Source organism: Lolium rigidum, chromosome 1 (assembly GCF_022539505.1).
Source record: "Lolium rigidum isolate FL_2022 chromosome 1, APGP_CSIRO_Lrig_0.1, whole genome shotgun sequence".
Lineage (NCBI taxonomy): Eukaryota > Viridiplantae > Streptophyta > Magnoliopsida > Poales > Poaceae > Lolium > Lolium rigidum.
In genome coordinates this window covers 75448800-75462325 of record NC_061508.1, presented here as the reverse complement: position 1 = coordinate 75462325, position 13526 = coordinate 75448800, and positions in this window count along the sequence as shown.

The window sequence follows — 13526 nt, the reverse complement described above, 5'->3', positions numbered from 1 at the left end:
ACAAACATACTTGAATACACAAGATAAGCAAGTAAGACACAACACATACATACACATATTTGGTACAAAACCAAACATGCAAAGGGGCAAGTAACTTACAATAAACATGAAGAGTTGAAGTATAAGTTACCGCAAAGAGGAACATTGGATATAAGATATAGATGATAATCCATACGACTTGGCTTGGTAAAAATATAATATATGAAGATCCCTTAATTCTTCATGAAGTAGCCAAGTCTCCAATGCCCTCCAATTGTACCTATTGATCAAGTTTGAGATTGTTGGTCCCCAACCAAGTTGGGTCCTAAGAGATTAGTCACAATAGGCTTGGCAACCCAAATGGTTCTTTTCTTGAAACCACTTTGAGTTCCAACAAACTTGGCAAACACATTGCCATCCTTATCCTTCCCTAGAGAATAATCATCATCAACAATTATAGGGTTAGATAAGGTACCACCTAAGCAAGAAGAAGCAAAGTGCCCCTTCTCACGGCATAAGTAGCAAGTGTTCCCCATTCTCTTCTTTATTGATTTCTTCTCTTTGAGAACATTATCTTGATTCTTCTTGGGAAGTGGCCTATCTTCAACTTGAGGTCGAGCATGAGCTTGACCTTGACCTTGTGGCCGTTTCCCTTGTTGTTTCTCACTCAAGTGCTTCTTCTTCTTCAATGGGCATGATCTAACATGATGCCCTTCAACCTTGCACTTGAAGCAAACCAACTTGGCCGAATCCTTGACTTTGTCTTGGCCCTTCTTCTTGTTGTTCTTGCCCTTGGACTTGTTCTTGTTATTGGAGTTGAATCCAAGTCCACTCTTGTCATTGGGGGATTGTTGCACACTTAGCATCTTGTCAAGTGCGGATTTCCCTTCATGACGCTTTTCCAAGTCTTTCTTCAAAGAAAGGACTTGAGCCTCGAGCTCTTTTATTTCCTCTACATGGTTAGTAGAAATACAAGTACTAGAGGAAGTAGAAGCTTCATTGTTAGAGCAAAAAGGCAAATCAAGTAATCCAACACAATGTGTATCACTAGTTTGACTAGATGGATTACAAGGACTAGCACATGGCAATATAACATTTTGGGTAGAGATTATGCTAATGTCCACATGAGGCTCACAAGATGTTACCTTACTGACACTAGCCTCATGAGCTAACTTTAGCTCATCGTAGGAAGTTAGAAGATCCTCAAGAGAGTGTGAGAGCGTTTTATTGTTTTCTTCCAATTCCCTACAATTGCTAGTTAGCAACTCAAGTTGAGCCCTTAACTCAACATTCTCCTTTAAGATAGATGCTTCACAAGAAGTAGAGTTAGTAGCACAAGCATCAACAATAGTTTTCTCATTTTCATGCATATAGGATTCAATTTTTTGTGTAAGCATGAAATTAGTATGCTTCTCATCTTTTAGCTCATGCTTGAGGAGAGTGAATCTCATTTCCCCATTTTCAATATGGGACTCCAACTCCACTATGGTTTCCCTATATTTATTCAAGGTATCCATAGAGTGTTCGAGATAAGCACGAGCTTCTTTATTACCACGAAGAGAAGCATATACCATTGCCATATCATGCACCAAGGTATTATGTTCTTCATCATTATCATCATCATCACTCTCATCATTAGAGGATGTGTTAGGAGTCAAAGTAGGAGATACCTTTGATCCATTTGCCATAAGGCACATGTGCATACCGGAGGATGAAGATGAAGGTATTCTTGAATCCTCATTTGAAATCATGTCTTGATCCATAGAGTGTTCGGTTTCCTCTACATTGTTAGTCAACAAGCAACTAGAGGAAATAGAAGCATTTTGATTATGGGAGCAAGACAAGGCAAGCATATCCTCATGAGATCTATGTAAGAAATTTACACATGATATGCAAGAACTATCAACACAAGCATGTAGATTATTTTCAATGCAAGATGTGTTTAAGTCCAAAGAGAAACCATTGCAATGAGATAGAGATGAAGAGTCATCACTAATGAGCACAATATCAACATTGCAATTTCCCTCACCACTCACCATATCATTACCTTGTGTCTTGCAACACGTTGGTGAAGTGGAAGAAGATGATATACCATCACGACCGGAGGTGGAAGCAACTTGGAGCTCTTCATGATGTGAAGGGGAAGAGAGCTCCTTGGAGTCACCACCGACCAATTGAGAAGTGGATCCACCAAACATTTCCTTAAGCTTGATCCACATCTCATGAGACGATTTTCTCTTTATATATATCAAGAACCTACGAAAATCGGGTCTCAAGGAGAATAAAAGCTCATTAGATACTTGAGCTTCAAGATGTAAGTTTTTCTCATCCTCTAAAGATAGATTTTGAGGATCCATCGGAGGAGAAAAACCTACATCTAGAAATTGCTCAATGTTTGGACACAAGGTCCGAAGTTTACAAAGCAAGCAATTTCGCCACAAATGATAATTTGTGCCAACAAAGATAATTGTGTCATTGTGCACTAAATTACTAGCCGACATCTTTACTCTCAAGGCGGTGAAGCCTAAAACAAGGAGAGACCTTGCTCTGATACCAATTGAAAGATCGAGATGTCGCCTAGAGGGGGGTGAATAGGCAATTACAAACTCTTGCGGATTTGTCTTGTATGAATGCGGAATTAAACTATCGTTTAGTTTACAAGCACAAACCCTAAATATGCTAAGCTCAACTAAGTGTAACAATAGCAACTAGAGCTAAGCAAGATAGGCACAAGATATATGTAGCACAAGTGATAGCAAGATATATGTACTTCAAGCACGATGGCTATCACAAGGAAAGAGAGCTCGGGTATAGAAATAACCGAGGCACGCGGAGACGAGGATGTATTCCCGTGTTCCCTTGCTTTGCAACAAGGTACGTCACGTTTGGAGGAGTGGAGGTCCCACGAAGGATTCCCCGCGCCACGAAGGCTCACCCTATTCTCCGAACCACACCCACGAAGGATAATGGCCCTTTCCTTATGGTTAGCTTTTCCTCCGCTCCGGAGATGGCAAGCTCCACAACCACTTCACAAGCTCCACGAAGGAGAAGCCCGGGCCTCTTCACAATCTTCTTGAAGAGATCACCGGAGCACCAATCACCAAGCCAACTAGGAGGTCACCCTCCAAGAGTAACAAGCTCACGGTCTCTCACTCGAACAAATCGTGGTGGAGAGCTCAACACTATGCAATGATGCAAAGCAAGAACACCGGAGGTGTTCAAGTCCTTTACACTCAAATCCCACCAAAGCAACGAATGCTAGGATGAGATTGGAGAGGAAGAACAAGGGGAAAGTCAACCAAAGACTCCAAGATCTAGATCCCAAGAGATTCCCTCACTTAGAGAAGAAACGGTTTGGTGGAAGTGTAGATCTAGATCTCCTCTCCCAAAACCTCAAATATGAGCAAGAATGGTTGGAGGAATCAAGGGGGAGAGCAAGTTCTTCAAATAGTAGCAATGGAGGAGAGAGAATAGGAAGAACTCGTTGCTCAAGGTGGAAGAAGGGCTATTTATAGTCTAGGGAGAAAAATAACCGTTGGGGAGAAAACCGGGTGAAAAACGGCTCAAAAACGAGTAAAAAGACAGCCCGGCCGCCGGCAGGCCGGCCGACCGGAGCCTCGGGCCGGAGAGGCCGGTGGCCTGCCCGGTCGGACCGGCCCACCGACCGGGAGCGGTGGATAGCGCGCTGTGCGGCCAAACGGCCTCGAGCCGCGCGGGGAGCGCCCCAGGCCGCGTGGGCGACGGCGGCCCAGCAGCGCTGAGCGGCGCGGAGCGCCGGCCGCGCGGGGGCGCGACGGGAGCGTGGGCCGGACGGGGCGGCGGCCCGGTTACGGTGTGGGGAGAGACGGGCCGCGCGGGGGCAAAGCCCAGCCGGCAGAGTGGCCGGTCCGGCCGGGGCCAGCACCGGGCGGGCCGGTCGGTGACCGGGTGCTGGGCCGGATGGGGCGGCCAGGCCCACGGGACTCCGCCCGGATGGCACCGGTGCCCAGGCCGGTTTTCGACCGGGTGGGCCGGCGCCTGGCCCGGTCCGGCCGGCTGGCACCTCCCTTTTTTTCTTTTCTTTTTCTTCTTTTCTCCTTTTTCCTTTTTCTTTAAAAACAAGTGCTCCCGAACTCCGAATCGCATGAAACCAATTTTGTTTGGAAGATAACAACGAATGCTATCTTATAGAAAGTGAAAACCCAAGAATCTGTAGGAGGGGATTTTATCATGAATATAAAAGGTAGAACCTTATATCATGAATAACCGGTAAAATCACCCAACCTCGAAAACGCAATAGAAGATGCATGTGAACTCCGTTTTCGATGAACTTGGGCTTGTTGTAAAGCTAGCAACAAGCTCAAGAACCTCACACCGAGAAATACCAAGAAGCAATAAGAATATGCAACGCATGCAAGGATTGAGCTCCCTAAGACGATGTGATCAAGTTACCCAACCGGAAGCCCCTCTTGATAGTGCGGCTATCTATCCTATAATCCGGTCTCCCATCAACCGCCTCGAGACCGGTAAAAGGAAAACCTATCAAGGTCATACCTTTGCCTTGCGCATCCCATCACTTGTTCATTGTCGCTTCGTGTATACTCACAAATGCTCCCCCATACACAATGATGGGAAAGCTTCATTGATGCACATCTTCACATGTCCACTATCACCAAATGGACGGCAAGCTTCAAGCATGTGATCCGCTCAAGATGCTCATCTTGAACTTGCCCAACTCAACCTTGTATCTTCTCATACTCACATAAGATAGAGCATGGCTAATATTGAGTTCCACATAAGAACTCCATCTTCATTTCTTCTTCTTGATCATATCACATATATATCTTCATACCGATGATCTTGATGCCAATACACAAGGTATACCTTTATCTTCATGGCATCCATACTTGAATCCAACACATGGAGAGCAAGTAGTACCTATGGAATATTCCTTCATATAAACTCAATGAAAACATTAGTCCATAGGGGTTGTCATTAATTACCAAAACCACACATAGGGGCAATGTACCCTTACAGTCACGCGCTCCAGGACCTGAGGATTCCGGTCAGCTGAAGCTCGCCTCACAAAGAAAGTGTATAAGTCAAATAAAGCGGATGAAATACCTCGAGGACGATAACATCATCATCGGAGTCGGAAACATTGTCCAAGTTTGAGGCAGAAGAGTTACCGGGGCGCGGGGTGTGCGTCCGACCCATCTTGTGCTTGTTGCCAACCACGTAAGGATCCGGATCTTCCTTGTCCAAGGGACGCTTGCCGGTGAAGGACTTCGGTACCTCCTCAAGAATGCGAGGAAAGCGATCCAGTGCCTGGAAAAAAGCAAGTTAGTTTACATATCAAAAGTGTACCGGAAACATCATTCCGGATTCCCCAAATTATTACTTCATCAGAAGGGGGGCGGTTGCGACTAAGGGGTTGGAGGCCCCAGGTCCAGTCCGCCGGCATGTCAGTTTGGCAAATCTGCTTGGCCTTGAGGACCACATCAGACTTGCTCAAGCTGAAGCTGCTGATCCTTGTTGGATCCCTCCGGCCGCCCATTTGGCCTATCTTATGGAATCGGCGCTGTAGAGGAAGAACCCGGCGCGAGACAAACGCACGGATTATATCGTCGAAGCAGATGCCGGTATTCTTGTTGAGGTCCCTCATGAACCGGATGATCCGGTTAGTATCCACGTGGGTCTCCTTTGGATTAAACCTCCAGTTGGCTCGAGAGGGTGCGCCAGGGGCGTATGCCGGCAGATTGATGAGATCGGCATCGCCTGTACTCTTGACATAGAAAAAAGTCTGCGGCCAGGTGCGGCAGGATTCCAAGCCGGCGAACCGGTAGAAGGGGCTCGCCTGGCGGAGCGTAATGATACACGCCCCGCACTGAACAGGAGGTTTGGGGTTCGGAAGCTTCTTATCTTGGATCGAATTGATCCGAAGATTATAGAAGCGAGCAAAAGTATCGATAGTGGGAAGGAGGCCAACGAAGGCCTCCATAAAAGAAACGTAGCAAGAAAGGTAGAAGACGGCATTGCCGGGAAGGAGCTGAGGCTGGAGCTCGTAAAAGTCTAGGAAGCGGTGAAAGAAGTTGGACGCCGGAAGGCCGAAACCGCGCTCAAAATGGGCGTTAAAGACCACGAACTCACCCGGCTTGGGAGTAGGCTCCAGCTCCTTGCCAGGAATCCGGCAGGACACCCCTTCCGGTATCCTCCGAGACCGATAGAGCCAGTCGATCTCGGCTTCTTTTACATCGAAGCCCTTCCAGGCCCCGCGAGTGTACACGGCCAGGTTCACGCCGGAACCCTGGCCGGAGCTGCTGGCCTCCTGGCCCCGTCTGGTATCTTCTTCCAGGGCGGCGGAGCTTTCGTCCATCCGGGCGAGTTCTTCCTCAAGCCCGTAGGATTCTTGAGCCTCAGATTGCTCCTCCCCCAACGATATCTCGGGAGAGTCGCTGAGCCGGGTCCCCCCGGAAAGCTGCCCTTCGCTTTCTTCGGAAGACATGTTCCTAAGATCTGAAACTAGCTAAAAACGATTTCCCCAAAGTCTACCGCTTCGCGAAGATCTACGCAAGAGAGAAAAAGAAAGGAAAAAGGGGGATAAATACCCTACCGCATTCGAGACAAACAGTAAGAGATAAAAAGGATCAAATCTGGAAAGCTAACCTGAGGGCGGCAGCGGAAGTTCTGAGGGTCGGCGGGCCCGAGAGCTCGACGAAGTTCGTCAAGAGGGCGGTCGGCGGCGGTGAATGGCGAAGTAGAGTTGGGCGCGGTGGTGCGTCCTTCGGCTGAGGAAAGGCGACGGTGCTCAATCGCGACAAAGAAGGCCTAACGGGCTCCGCGAGGCATCCTGCGGAGTTTTGCCGGAGAGCTTGAGCGCGACGGAGGACGGCGGCGCAGAGAGCTCGAATGGCAAGAGGCACAGAGAGTTTGGAGGAAGAAGAAGTGAGAGCGTGGGGGGCGACGAGGAACCGTCACGCCCTTATATGGAGAAGGAGGGTCGTGGGCCGAAAACGGCCAGGCCCGCAACACTTTTCCTCGTGGGCCGCCACGTGTCGCGGGAGTACAGGCGCCGCAGAAGGTTGCCACACGGGAGGCCACAGGGATCCGCTGCGGCACATTAACTGCGCGCGGGAGTCGAAGGATTGGACGTCTGACACTGGCGCGCCAGGTACAATGCGCATGTCTCTGACAGGCACAGACTTGGGGATATTCTCGACCTCATCGAGGCAAGTCTTAATGAGGAAGAAACCGGAGAAAAGAAGCCGGAGATTTGATGTAGAGTGGATTCGGCAAGGTGCCAGATGTTTTTAAATGGAAACCGGAAGGATTAATCCGGTACGTTTGAAGTGAGAACCTGGCATGGCCCGTCGGATAGAATCCGCCAGACTATACCAGCTTCGGGGACTAATGTCGGGGGCATGGCCCCCGGTAGGCCAAGACTATGGCAAATTAGCCATAACATGGTGGTGATAAACCGGATCAAGGAGTGATCCGGATTCTAAAGTTAAGTTCCGTAAACCGGAGTTGGTACGAACCGGTATCCCCATAGGGGTATACCAAAGTACCGGCTCCAAGAGGTTGTGAGGCTAAGTACAAAGCTACCGGAGCTCAGAAGAAAGGGTACCGGGAAACCGGTATCAGGGGCAACTGTAGCCAGTCGACACTTTGGTCAAAGATTCCTTCAAGTACTAGAGGACAAGGATGAGCGAAGCACTTCAGCTTTAAATGAAGCCCTAGCGCCAAAGCAGAAGATGACGTAAAAGATACCGGCGGAGGTCATCGCTCCCTCATTAAAGTCATAACCGGTGCTAGGTGGACCAAAGTAGCTTTATAAAGTAGCTTAGCTCATCCTAGATTCCAGTAGGGTTTCTTCCCTTGTAAGCCACCCTCTCCCCTATATAAGGAGAGGGGCACACCTCTGCGCGGGAGGTTGAGTTCTCACATTACGAGATCCATTGTTTAGAGATCGTGTACTGTACATCTTCTACCTCTGGCCAAGGGTCAAGTTAAGGAATACATACCGGTTTCTTTTCATCCCTTTTCCCTGTTAACCAAACCCTCCCCCGGATCCTCTAGCGCACATTCGGCTCCAACTTAAGCCATCCTATGGCATCTGTAGTTACCCCACGACGACATGGTAGGTCTTGATCTTAAAGCACGGGATTCCTTTCTGGTTCAGGAAGTAGAGTCTTGATCGGTTCGATCTCTTTCCAAATCGGGGCGATAGAGGATCTCTTTCCCGATCGGGACGATTGTTTCTCCGGGTTTTTTTACGGACGAAAATTTGTTTCGGTTTTTTTGACCTACCAACACCACCGATTTGTAACTTATTAGTAGAGATTATTAGTCGAGTCTACAATGGCCCCGTTTGAAAAGGAAACGTCTAATCCCGCTCAGATTGGTCGGGAGCCGAAGAGAGTCAAATTTTCGTACTGACATACTCTGTGAGGCAGAAGAGCAAGTTCGGCCATCCGAGACCAATTAAAGGGCGCCCAATCACAGCAAGAAAGCTATGTTAACCCTCCGCTATCTAACCTTTGAAGCTCGAGAATTCATCTATTTGTGTGTCATGCCATTTTAAGGAATGCACTGTTTACATGTCAAAGGAAAACATGTATCAAGGTGCATTTTCCCCTTCAAGCTCCCCTCCCTCAAGCCTGTTTACTTCTCTCGTATTTCACTCTCAAGAAATTTAGGAACTGCCATCTCATTAAATCTTTTAAAAAATACTAATGAGATAGTTTTTAATCTATGCAAAATAATGGGATTTGTGGAGATATTTTGGGATTATCCCATACAAACCGAGAAAAGTAAACAGGCTACTCGAAATTTTTGGGATTCAGTATAATTTTGTTGTATCCGTTAGATCTTCTAGGCTAGATGCTAACGGTAGAATACTATGACTGTGTGTATGCTGCGAGATCCGAGAGAGACGGTGTACCTTCTCCCTTCGAGGAGGAGCTCGAGCCGTTATCCATGGCGACGGCGCGAGTGGCGTGAGCGTGCGGTGGCGACGGTGGTGGTGCTTCCCGTGAGCACTGCGCTTACCCTAGATCGGTAGGGATGTCGGTGGGGTGACTGGCGGCGCGGACGAACCTCGTACCATGAGCCCCGACCCCCACCTTTTTATGTAGCGCAGGTCACAGGGGCCCACCAACCAGAGATGCGGTTGGGCGCCCCCGATCAGGGCGCGGATGAGGTCAAGGACTCGTTATCGATCCGTTGGGATCGATCACGTGGAGATCATCCTAACATTCTTCCCCTTGATCTCAACTTTTCTTTTAACTTTATACTTTCACTTTATGCGTTTCATTTTGGATCAGTCCATAGGGCATGTTTCATCGTCACAGCTATATTGCTGATAGAATCAGACAGCCACAATACACTTCTCTGTTTTGAAACAAATTCTTTTTCTTTTGGGCCTCTTATGATCCAGGATAGGTAAGACTTTCCCTTAAACCCATGTCAGCTACGTGCTCCTTGAACACGCTGGGTGGTAAGCCTTTCGTTAGCGGATCCGCAAGCATATCTTTTGTCCTTATATGCTCGAGACTTATTGTTTGATCCTGGACCTTGTGTTTTACAACATAATACTTAACCTCAATCGGTTTCGTAGCATTACTCGACTTGTTGTTGTGAGCATAAAATACTGCAGGCTCAATGTCGCAGTACATCTTTAGTGGTTTTTCAATACAATCTACCACTTTCAAGTCGGGTATAAATTTCTTTAACCATAATGCCTGCCCCGTGGCTTCATAACATGCTATAAATTCTGCATACATTGTGGATGATGCAACTATCGTATGTTTGGAGCTTCTCCACGAAATAGCTCCCCTTGCGAGGGTGAATACATATCCAGATGTGGATTTTCTATCATCTTTATCCCCCGCAAAATCTGCATCTGAATACCCTCTTATTTCTAGGGAATCAGATCTTCTGTATGTTAGCATGTAATTTTTTGTGCCTTTCACATAACGCAATGCCTTCTTTACCATTTTCCAGTGTTCAAAACCTGGATTTTCTTGATATCTACCGAGTACTCCGGTGATAAATGCTAAGTCAGGGCGAGTGCACACTTGTGCATATTGTAGGCTTCCAATGGCCGAAGCATATGAAACCGCTTTCATTTTATCGAGCTCGTATTGATTTTGGGGACTTTGATGTTTCCCAAAACTGTCGCCCTTGACTATAGGGGCAGGTGTGGCACTGCACTTATGCATATTAGACTTACTTAGAATCTTTTCTAAATAAGCCTTTTGCAATAGTCCTAATACTCCATTGTTTCTATCTTGGTGAATTTCTATGCCTAAAACATATGACGCTTCACCAAGATCTTTCATATCAAAATTTGAGGACAAGAACTTCTTTGTCTCTTGCAGTAGACTAATATCACTGCTGGCAAGCAGAATATCATCCACATACAAGATCAGGAAAATATATCTCCCACTTTTAAACTTTGCATAAACGCAATTGTCCTCAATATTTTCTTTAAATCCAAATCTCTTAATTGTCTCATTGAACTTTAGATACCACTGTCTGGAGGCTTGCTTTAATTCATAAATGGATTTCTTTAGGCGGCATCCCATTTCTTCCTTGCCTTCCATGATAAAACCCTTGGGTCGTTTCATGTACACATTTTTTTCTAAATCCCCGTTTAGAAATGTCGTCTTTACATCCATTTGATGCAACTCTAAATCAAAATGTGCAACTAGTGCCATGATGATTCTGAAGGAATCCTTACATGAGACCGGAGAAAATGTCTCATTGTAATCTATCCCTTCTCTTTGTGTAAATCCTTTTGCCACAAGTCGTGCTTTATACTTTTCAACATTCCCATTGGAGTCATATTTTATTTTGTAGATTTGCAGCATACTGTTTTGGCTCCTTTAGTAATATTCTCTAAGTCCCAAACATGGTTGGCACTCATCGATCTCATTTCATCTTCCATGGCCTCCACCCACTTTGATGAATCTGGGCTTCTCATGGCTTCTTCATATGAAGTGGGATCACCTTCCATATGAACTGTGTTGTAAACTTTGTAATCAGTCGAAATGGTTGATTTTCTAGCTCTTGTAGACCTTCTAGGGGCCTCAATCTCTAGAGCATTCTATTCCTCAACTTGTGGCTCAGCTTCTGGAGGTGGCTGTTGTTGCTCCCTTTCATGCTCAACAAATGGTTCATTCGTCTCCTAACGGACAAGTTCCAAATTTTCACTCATCGTTGTCATGGGTGGAGTCACAACAGGCGCTTGCACCACAATCGTAGGGATCGTCAGTACAGGTACACATGGTAGCGCAAAAAATGGCTCCCGAGTCATCGGATTAGGTGCATGCACCCTCTTCTCCTCAAGATCAATTTTCCGAGCTACCATGCTCCCCCTCATCATTTCGTCTTCTAAGAAGACAGCATGTCTCGTTTCCACAAACTTTGTGAATTTCTCCGGACGAGTAGAAACGATAACCTTTTGACTTTTCGGGATAGCCAATAAAATGGCAGCTGACTGTTTTGGTATCTAACTTTGCGATATTTGGATTGAATACTTTGGCCTCAGCAGGGCTCCCCCACACTTTCAGGTGGTTTAGAGAAGGCACTCTCCCTGTCCATAGCTCATATGGCGTTTTGGGCACCGATTTGCTTGGTACCCTGTTTAGAATGTGAATAGCGGTTTTTAACGCCTCAATCCACAATCCCAATGGTAGGGTGGAATAGCTCATCATGTTGCGCACCATATCCATGAGGGTACGGTTGCGCCTTTCAGCTACCCCATTCATCGAGTACTGGGCGACTATTCCAGTCTCCTGTAGGAACCTTGCAAAAGGTCCAGGGACTTGGCCATATGGAGTATGTCAACCGTAGTACTCCCCTCCACGATCCGACCTGACTATCTTTATTCTTTTATCATGCTGATTTTCAACTTCAGCTTTGAATATTTTGAATTTATCCAACGCTTCTCTTCTTTCTTTTATTGGATAAATATAACCATATCGGGAGTAATCATCCGTGAATGTTATGAACGAATCATAGCCATCCACACTTTTCACAGGAAATGGTCCTCATATATCGGTGTGAATTATTTCTAGTGTTGTTGTGCTTCGATTTGCACCCTTTTTAATTTGTTTTACAAATTTTCCTTTAATGCAATCGATGCACTGTTCTATGTCTGAGAATTCTAATGGAGGAAGAATATCATTTTTAACGAGTCTTTCTACCCCTCGAAATATGGCCTAGGCGACAGTGCCATAATTTCGATGATTCATCAGTTCTTTTTCTTTTTTTTCCTTCTTTTTCCGACGAGGATATTTGTTCATTCACTTTACACACAGACAATACTTTTTCACGCAAGGACAATAAATAAAGCTCATCATGGAGTATAGCAACCCCAACATAAGAATTATTACACCATATGGCACATTTGCCATGTCCAAAATAACATTGATAACTGTCTTTATCTAAGCGCGATACACTTATTAAATTTCAATGTATGGAAGGAACAAATAAGACATCTCTAAGCAGAATAGTCAAGCCATCAGCTAGCTCCAAGAGGACGTCGCCAACAGCTTCAACTTCTGCTTGAATTCCATTCGCGACTTCAACGCATCCTTCGCCTCTTTTCGTAGTCCTCGTCGAATGGAATCCATGTAAAGAATTTGCAACATGAACAGTTGCACCTGAGTCAATCCACCAAGTAGATTTCGAAAACTGTGTATACAGGGATTCATTTACAAAGGAAACTAAATTGTTACCTTTCTTTGCCATTAATTCTTTCGAAAAGCGAGGCAGTCTTTCTTGTAGAGCCCAGTCTTCTGACAGTGAAGACACTGATCTTTGTTCACTGGAATTGGCCTGTGCTGGAACTTCTGATGATACTGCATTGGGGCTTTACCATATTGCTTTGAAGGAGAGCCATTGTTGCTCGGTGTGAAGGGCCTTTTCTTATTGTCCTTCACATAATTGAGAGTACCTCCATTCTGTGCCTTGAGTCTGTCCTCCTCTTGCACACACATGGCAATGGTCTTTTCAATGTCCCATTTCTCAGGGTTCATGTTGTAATTGACAACAAAGTTGTCAAACTGTTGTGGAAATGAAGCCATCACCAAGTGAACCAGAAGTGCAGGCTTTAGCTCCAGGTCAGCATCCATGGGCTTCAGCTTTGGAGCCAGGTTGCTCATCCTGAGGATGTGCTCCCTGATGCCATGTGCACCTCCAGTGTACTTTCCTGTCACCAGCTGCTTCAACAGCTGGGTAGCATATGTCTTTGAAGAACCAGTGAACTGGCTCTTTATCTTTTCTAAGTACTCCCTAGCAGAAGCACACTCTGTAATTGAGCCCACGATGGCGTTCTCAATTGTATTCTTTATAAATGCCATGCACTTTTTGTTGGCAGTCTGCCACTTTCTGTTCTCTAAGGTGTAGGACATCTCCACTGGAGCATGGTCCCTTTTCTTTTTAGCCCATGCATCATCAGTATTCGTGTCATCTCTGACAGGGTCAGCAGGCTTGATGGGCTGCGGTGTTTCAACCACCCAGTCCACCTCAGCACAGACAAAAGCGAATTCCACCTTCTT